The 10,000-nt window shown below is 34.2% G+C and overlaps 1 protein-coding gene across 3 annotated transcripts in view; it reads right to left on the bottom strand.

Moving 5' to 3' along the window:
* Positions 1-10,000, bottom strand: part of pasha (partner of drosha) — a 738,765-nt gene that overhangs the window by 580,155 nt on the left and 148,610 nt on the right. The window lies entirely within an intron of this gene.

The raw sequence follows: 10,000 nt of genomic DNA, 5'->3' as shown, positions 1-10,000 counted from the left end.
CATTATGAATGTCTACCTCACCATAATATATAAAAAAAAAACATGCAAGGATTTCAATAAGATAATCCTTTTTCCAAAGGGTGAAACCTTCTTATGTTAGATCATCGAATACTTCTCTCTCTCTCTACAGTTATGATGCCGTAGGCTACAGCTTATTCATTCATTCTCTTTTTACTATCTTCGATTCTCACCGAATGGAAACACTGTTTCATGATCGAAGAAAACTCGATCTTTAAAGGGCAATATTTGTGAAGAGTTTAACCTTGAAGTATTTTTGGGCTTTGCATCTATAAATCCTTTAGTACATTTTTATAGATAAGTTTTATCAAAGTCTCCTGAAATTTCTTAAGTTTCTTTTATCAATGGCTACTTCTCTTTACATTATATAGAATTAAATGTTCTTGAAATTTTTGTTAATCAAGTAGAGTACACTTCACTTTGTTTGCCTGTAAAGAATGTTTATTTCAAGACATGACAAAAATCGGCCTTGCTTTGATGTTACAAAATGTTGGGTCCGTATCTAATGCACATCCTACTGAATAGTGACGTATCTACTATCCTCACATCTCCATGGACTAAGAACTCACCCTATTTGTTCCTTTCAAATTGTGGGGCTACTATTTAATACTGTTTTCCATAAACTACTACAGGCTGCAAATGTTTCATCCAATGAATTCCTTGATGACTTCAGCAATGGAAATCCATATTCTTTAAATTTTGTGGTTAACTAATTATTAAAGAAAGCAATAACCATCCTGCTAGTTATATATTCCTGTTTTCCTATCCCTCCCCTTCAATTTGACACCAAACATGACGGCTTTACATCAACTTTAAAATTTCATTGTTATCATCAATTAATCGTTATTCACCAACTAATGACGACTAACATCATTTTATCTAAGTCACAATTGTGTTCTGTCTCTCCCCTTTCATTTGACACCAAACACGACTGGTGTCTATCTACTTTGAAAATCCACTGTTCTCTTCAATTGATCGTTAATTATCAATCAATAAAGATCAGAATCATTCAATTATGTGCACCATTGTAATATCCTGTCTCTCCTGTTTACTTTTTCTTCTTTCCCACCGTTATCCCTTTATTAATGGGTCGGTTGTCTGATCCACAGCCCTCCAATGCCTTTTACCAAAGGCATCCTCTTCCACCAAACCTCTTCTCTAAAGATCATACTTCACCTTATCTCGACATCTAATTCTCTGCCTCCCTCTCGATCTTCACTCCCTAAGAGATTCCTCCCGAGCCGTCCTCAGTCCCTACCCACCATTCATCCTCAACACACGTCCACACCATCTCAGTCGTGACAATCATCACCTCTGTAATCTTCACCTGCCTTTCATTCTGATTTCCTCATTTTCCAATCTTTCAAGTAGTGATATCCCCATAATCGAACTCGGTAATCTCATTTCTGTTCTCTTAAGTTTTGCTTCATCATTTTGTCTTGTAGTCCCCGTTTCCGATCCAAACATTAACACTTTCCTTTATCTGTGAACTTCGAGATTTGATTTTTTTCTTTAAATAATTGACCAACAAAACATGAAAATTCAGTCTAAGGACGTCGATGCGGGTATCCTTCTAGTACACAAATACCAAATTTCTGACAGATCGGTAGATTATTAAAGCAGAAGTAGGCTTTTGAAATTAGTATCTCGGAAATGATTAATTACTTAATAAATTAATAATTCTGTTCAGTGATCAATAAGTGCTCTTTTCTAGAGTCTATACCGGATTTCACGCTGGTCCAAGTCTTATTAAGAGAGTTGTTGAGTTGCTTGTTTTTTACTCTTTAATTAATTACCTATTAGTTTGATTGTTTTTTACTCTTTAATTAATTACCAATTAGTGATAGAATTTTGGAAACAAACGCTCAGAGGATTGATAGATACTGATCCATAGTTTCATGAAGATCGGTTCTCGAAAAACAGAGGTGTAGGCAATAAATTATATTGTACACATCAAATAAAAGAAGAAGAATGACAACATGAGTAGAGGCTTGGCAGGCCTTTAGACATGTGGCTCTTATATCTATACATAGCTTAATTCGAAAAGAAGTTATAGCCACCTGAGTATTCGATGTTAATCTGATGCAAGTCCCATTCTACACACTAATAGGCCTACATATTATTACAGATTGTCTTTCTGACGAAGGACAAAAATAGTACCAAAAATTATACTCAGTCTCTTTATAGCTTTTTAAGTAAGCATTTTACTCACTTTCAGAATGAATAGAAGGATTCCGTCGTGGACAGTGGCCAAGTGCGGAAGTATTCATTAAGTGTTTTATGAATAAAGTGTTCTAAACTCTTATGTGTTTTCGTTGAATTCCTGGAACAGAATCTAGTACTTCTGACAAGGCCGTCTGTCTGCACACTACAATAATAAAATAAAATTATTCCACTGGTTTCAGGTAATCTAAGAGTAGATAGCTTTCAGATAGGTTAACCTTAGGTTAAGAGACTTAGGATGGATTTGATCGACCAAGATAACCAAGATAACCTTTTGACAATGGCCTTATGTATCGAATACAACCAAGAAATGGATTGAGACTAAAGTACAATATAACGTAAAATTTCTAGAAGAAGGAAAAGGGAACAAGAGAAAGGTGATAGTTCAGAGGGGAAATTGAATACCATGTTGGAAGTATAGTAGGTCGAGTGTACAAAATAAAAAGGCTGACAACTATAAGAGATGTTCCTCTTGCAAAATTGACAGCGGAAACTAGCACATATATATATATATATATATATATATATATATATATATATATATATATACATTATATATATATATGTGTGTGTGTGTGTAGCAAATCAGATGTCAAGATAGGAAAATTAATAAGAGTACAACATAAAGTACAAGGTAAGGTAATAATCAAGCCATTTTTAGATAAAAAGAGAAGGAAATGCTTTGAGATTACTTAGGAACCCAATTAAGATGGAGAGATATTTAAGGCAGTCGCCATTTGCACAGAGATACGTCGTGGACTATAAAACAAATGAAGTAAAAAATAAACACCGAGTAGCAGTTTTTAATGAAAAAGAAGACATAAATGATTTACTGACTTTAACAACCTTTGGTCCTTAAGAGGACACATATCAGGTAGTGTCGTCAGCCCATAGGAGACACCAGGAAAATTGGGGTACTAGGACTAATCTATGAGTACATAGATTAGGAGGAAATTAAGGAATATTTGGAAGATCAGGATATTAAGGTGAACAAAATAGAAAGGAGTGGAAAGGTAAGAGAGAAGATGGAGTAAAAGCTAAATTTGTAAAGATTACATTCGAAGGGAATATGATACCGGAGAAAATAAAATTTGAAAATAGAATATTGGAAGGTAGGCCGTTCATACCAAAGGTCATTCAGTGCTTCAAATGTCAAGAGATTTTGTCACCATCAAGACAAATGTAAACAAAAAATAAATAAATGTGTAAAATGCGGAGACCATATGGCCAAAGAGTGCAGTAAAGACCTACATAAGGACCAATGGAAGTGCACAAATTTCTCAGGGAAGCATGCCACTAATTGTAGGGGTTGTGAAGTAGCCAGAAAAGCACAAAGAATACAGATAATAAAAACATTGGAAAATGTACCTTATGAACACGATAAACTCAAATATAATCATTGGAAGAAGGAACATGTACGGGATAAGGAAAAATGTGATCAGGTAAATAAACGGTAGAAACAGGGGAGAAGATGACATGTTGAGTTCAAAGCTTAGTATTAAACAATCAAGAGGCAACACTTTCAAGAGAAATTATGCTGAAATTATGAAAAGGGATAAAATAAAAATGAATAATAAAGAAGCCACAATGAAGGAAAGGAAACTGAGCACAAATAATGTTCTAAAGCTGAAATAAAAGCGGATTCGAAAGATATAGTAAAATTGTGCAGATTCATCTGTAATATACAAAAAAAATCTGACCAATTAGGAAACCTTTGATAGCTAATCAATATCAATTGATGAAAATGTTAAAAGGGAAATGCTAGTAACGTTTGGTAGCATAATCGTTAACAATTGGGAAATAGAAAATCTTAGAATGGATGTAAGCGTAAAGGAAGAACCTTTAGCAAGTAAAAATGTATATTAACATGCCAAAGTTATCTATAATTCACCGGAATGCGAGAGGCGTTTGTAACAATCTGTCGGAGTTGAAACTGATGTTATACAGTGCCAAACCACATGTTTGTTGTGTATGTGAAACATTTTTGAAAGAAGATCAACAAGTAAGGTTTATAAACTATAGTCCTAAGGAAAGACAGTAGGTCAAAGAATGGGCGGGGGGGGGGGTGTCATGATCCTTATTAGACATGACATTTGTTATATAATGGGAAACACCACAGAATACCCAAATGGTAACATGGAAGCTCAACATATCAAGAGAGGTAATTTAGACATAATAAACGCGTATAACCCTCGTGACAGGTTGACTAAACAAGTATTTGCTTGTTACATAGAGAACATGAGGAGAAATTTTATATTTGTAGGGGGATTTAATGCTCATCACTCCTTGTGGGAACCTGATATTGCCGAAAATAAAAATCAACAATAATGGAAAAAGGATAGTGGAAGTATTTAATAGAAATTATATTCTAGTACTAATTACGTCACCGGGACTACCTACAAAGACTATTACAGTGAAATTTTCAACAATAGATTTATGTTTCAGTTCATCCGCAATGGTGAAGTACATAAATATATAAGAGCTAGCTGACAGGGGTAGCGATCACACACCAATTTTAACATATGGCGACCTGGAAACGGAACAAACTGGGTTATGAAAACGGAAGAGGTGGGTGTTGGAAGATGTTAACTGGCAAAAGTGGAATTTCAGCAATAGAATTATCAAATCTTAGGAAAAGAATATCAGAAAAACTAGTAAGAAGATAAATATTAAATATAACAGCCCTTGGTAGAACGAGAAAAGCAATAAGGCAGTGGCAGAAAGGCGGCGAGCGGGAAAGTTGTTCACCAAACACCCAACCGCTTGTAAAAAAAATGGACTTTCGAAAAAAAGAAGCAGTAGCAAAAACGTAACAAAGTTACAAAAAGAGTTTCTTGGGATAATTATACAGGTAAAATGAATATGGATACAGCCCAGAAACAAGTTTGGATACCATCAATAGAATTAAGGGAATTCCAGTTAGAGATCTTCATCCGCTAATTAGTGGGGAAAGCAAATTAATTTTCGATCCGATAGAAAAGTCAGAATTGCAACCAGAAGCCTTTGGAAATGTGTGTCAATTGTTATAAGAATCTGAGAGCGAAATGATTGAATTGCTGAGCTAGAAGAGTGCATCAAAGAATTGCCAAATGAAAGTGCAAAAGGGTTAGAATGCACAACCAATTCATCAAGAATATGTCAGAGGGGAAACGCCATCAGGTATTAGGTTTTATTAATAAAAACTGGAGAGTTATAAGTTATCCTGAGAAGTGGAAACAGAGTATGATTTGTCTGGGACTAAAACAGAAAACCCGAGGAAATAACAGAGTTCTACAGACCAATCGCATTATCACCTTCCTTTGGTAAACTAATGGAAAGAATGGTTTATAAACGTATATACTGGGTGTTAGAAAACAACGAACAACTAAGAAGAAACCAGAACGGATTCAGAAAAAGAGTATAAGAGATCAATTAGTTAGGCTGGAGCACGAGGTAAGAGTCTCACTAATAAATCGGAAGGTAACAGTAATTGTTTTCTTTGATTTACAGAGTGCCTGCGATACAATAAACCATACAGCTTTGATGTATAAACTCTCACGAATGGCCACAGATTCACTGTTCGCATGGAATGAATGTTTTTTGAAAGATAGGGAATGTGTGGTAAATGTAGAAAATAAATATACTAACCCTAGAAAAATCAGATCAGGGGTTCTTCAAGGCTCAGTCTTAAGGCCCACATTATTCAACCTCATGATGAGTGACATGCCAAACGTAGAACCAGTGAAAAGTTCAGAATTTACAGATGATATTTGCTTTTATGTAACGGCAGATACATTTGAGATTGCTTGTCTGGCAATTCAGGATGCGATTGAAAGGTTTAACGAATGGACCCAGAAATGGAGGCTAAGGATAGATACAGGTAAGACGAACATAATGTATTTTACGAACAAGAAAACAGACATCTTACCAGAAATCCAAATTAACAACAAAATAATTGAATGGGTACATAGATACAAATATCTAGTATTGGTATGGGACAGTCCAGGCCTCACTTGGACACATCACATCAACCAGTTAAGAGCAATATGCTACCAGAGATTGATTTTATTGAAGGTGGTTTCCTCCAACATCTGGGGAGCAGATAAGAAAACTTTACTGATGTTCTATAAGACTTATATTTAAATCAAAATTGAATATGGACTTGAAGTATATTCATCAGCCGCTATAAGTAACTTGGAAAAATTGGAAAAAATAAAAAATATCTCTTTGTGAATAGCACTTGGAACTAAAAGCAAATCACCCATTATATCAACACAAGTTGAAAGTAATGTGACACCAGTGAGAATCAAAATGCAATACAAAATGTTGCTTTACTATGCAAAATTAAAACAGTTAAGTAAGACTAGACGGTAGAGACTGGAACTCTGGTTACTTTAAAAAGCCCTTTATATCAAGGGCACAAGAGACCATGATTGGGTGGCAAGTGAAGTTATAATGCAATAGGAATAAATGCAATTTCCTGTTGTAGCCTCTTGGCATTGTATTAGTAAGTATCTTGGTATTGACCCAATGGATAACATAGTCAAACCTAATACTAAATTTATTCAGGAGTTTTGTAGAATGAAAGAGGAAAAGTATCCTAACCACTTAGACATACTGTATATACGGATGGGTCCAAAAAAGAAATGAATAATGAGGAATGGACCTGTGCAGCACCCTATGTTATTCCCAGCCTTGACTTTTATTGTAGTTTTAGATTAAACCCAGCAACGTCTATTCAGAGTTGAATTATTTGCTATACGCGAAGAGCTGAAATGGACAGGGTATAATTACATGTGCAGAGACGGCAATATTCAGATTCATTGTCACCATTTCAATGATAAATAATAAGGGTACAAAAAGATTCAAAGCACTAGTGCACAGCATAAAGATGCTAATTAAAATGAATAGCAAATATAATTATGTAAAACTGCAGTGGATTCCAAGCCACAAGGGAATCCTGGGGAACGAATTTGCAGACGCAACCGCTTAATCTACAAAGAAATGATCTAAAAAGTAAAATTAATGGGACTCAAATTAAACTGCACTTTGAATAATTTGCGAGGAAAACACGAAGACAAGGATGTACAGGAGAGGGTGAAAACATGCTTTTATCAACATTTCTAACTAAAAAAAATTTACTAAACTCATTATAATCATCTGTAACATTAACTATCCAACAGAGAAATAGGGAATAAATTTAGTGTCTAAATTCACATAAATGCTCTTTTGTAAGGAGACTACATTTAATGCAACAATTTACGCAACTTAATAAATAAAGAAACCACATGAGGATGTTTTAAACAAAAATTAATGTAAAATCTTTAAAAAGTTTGTGAGATGGTTGCACAATATAAACAATATCAATGGATGGGGGAGCATGGATATTGTCAGAATAAAAGGTATTAAAGCATCATGTGGGGGAGTGAACATATCATTCATTCCATTCGGTGAAGGAGTTAACATTTACTAACAGACTAACATTTCAATTTTATCAACTGTATTGATTAAGACTAATGTCATTTTGTATTATATTTACAGGGGAGTACATTAGCTCCAAAGATTGAGCCAGATCTCCTACTTAAAGAAAAAGAATAAACAAGAAGAAAGGAATAGAAAGAAGTTAATTTTTCTAGAGTCAACTTTCTAGGAATAGGGGCTAAGGTTTTACAGATTTTAATATGAGCTTATAGTTCTGAAGATAAGTTACTGTATAAATTCATTTGTATCTATCTATAATTAGATATGGATTCTCTTTTTCATGCTTAGAAGTAGAGCCAAGTTAACAGTAAAATTTCATCTAAACCTATTTTATTTATCGTCATGTAATTCATCCAGTTTTACTCACTAGAAATTCCAAGCGCAAATTTTATGTAAAAATTACATGCAGACGACCACTTCTAACAAGTAATTTCGAATCAAGTTTTCCAAGTAATCCTGCCCAATGAGAACCACATAAAACAACAAATTGGAAGAGTATTTTCTGAATAATTGTGCGTACGAAAAACCACAAATATCAAGAAATTCTGAGCTTAGCAATTTTGGATGATCTTGCATATGTACAACTATATGAAATGATAACTTTGCATACGTACGACTACAGGACATATGAAATTTGAATGTTAATTCTCTGAATAATTTATAACGACAAATGCATTGAATGGTAAGTTAATTTGTCTGCATTATATCTTATACAGAGCGCCACATAAAACGAAGAAATATCCAGGATTGCATAATTTTGCGTTTAGAAAACTACATGGAATAATAATCCTGAAAGTATATTTTTTATAATGTTGTTTGCAAAGAACCACTTCAAAAAAGAAGTACAGTGTAATAATCCGCATATTTTTGGGCATAGCCAACCACATAAAGAGATAAATTTCTAGGATATTTCTTTTTGCATACAGTTGCTTAAAGACAACCATATGAAACATGGACTTGTGATCGTATATTATTTTCAGCAAAACCTTTCATACTGACAAACATTTAAAACATTCTAAGGTTATTTTTACTACATACATTACCGTAAAGATAATCGCGTATACAAGAACTTCAAAACAGTTTTTCTGGATAAAAACATTCCCACAGATTACCACCATGAAACATGGAATTCTGTGGGTCATTTTGAAGCATAATCTTGCCCACAGACAACCACATATAAATTCAATCAAAATCTGGAGTTGTATGTACGCATCCACTTTATCTGATCCTTGAACCTTCCCTTTTCGAAAAGGGTATTGTTGTTTCCTGTGGTGAAAGGCGCCAGTTTTTTTCCTCCCATTCCACTTTTCTTTCAATAGCTTAGAAGAAATGAATATTAAGTTCACGTTCCACCTGGGTTGCTTATGATGAAGAAAAATACGAGGAAAGTCATGTTCAAATACTTTTAGAAGTCAAATACTTAAAATAACCAGTATTTAAGCTGTACAAGCGATTTAAAGCGTTTACATTTTCTTCATATTCGATCCTTTAGATGACTGTGATAAATGCCTTTTCATATAGAAGGATAAGGGTCGAGGTTGTAATGCATTTCAAACTTTCGAATTAAGTTGGTATAATTTTTATTCTAAGATTTGACATTCTCTCTTTCTCTCTCTCTCTCTCTCTCTCTCTCTCTCTCTCTCTCTCTCTCTCTCTCTCTCTCTCTCACTCTCTCTCTCTCTCAAATCAAGGAAAAGTCTGTGAAAAATACAGCTACACAGAATGTGAATTGATTGCGGTAGAATTTGAATTTGAAAAACTAGTGAATATTGTAGTTTACAGACCCCCAAATACTAAGGAGTTTGACATAATAATAGAAAAAAATAGATGATATATGTAGAAACCATAAAGATTGGAATATACTCCTATCTGGAGATTTTAACTTTCCTTTCGTGGATTGGAAAGAACGGATAGAAGAAAGTGGTTGTATATATGTTACAGTGAATCTGTATAATCAGGGAATATATATATTCTCTGATATTTTCAGGGAATATGCATAATGTCTGATTCATTCAGAGGATATGTATGTTCCCTGAAATTTTTAGTGAATATACATATTCCCTGATTATTCGGCCTTATTATTATACAGATTCCCTGAATCGTGTTTGGTATGAAAGAACAATGAAATAAATAGCTGAAACGATAAACAAAGCCTTGTTTTCACAATGTAAACTTGAATGTAAACACAATGTAAACCACTGAACTAGCGAACCATGGTAGGAGTCCATCTAATTACCACCTTTCAACCCCGGTGCTATTACCCCCCCCCCCCCCCCTCAACACTACAAGGTCAGGCAAA

The sequence above is a fragment of the Palaemon carinicauda genome, chromosome 1 (assembly GCF_036898095.1).
Source record: "Palaemon carinicauda isolate YSFRI2023 chromosome 1, ASM3689809v2, whole genome shotgun sequence".
Lineage (NCBI taxonomy): Eukaryota > Metazoa > Arthropoda > Malacostraca > Decapoda > Palaemonidae > Palaemon > Palaemon carinicauda.
Note: the sequence above shows the minus strand (reverse complement) of the source record. Positions and strands in the feature narration are given on the sequence as shown.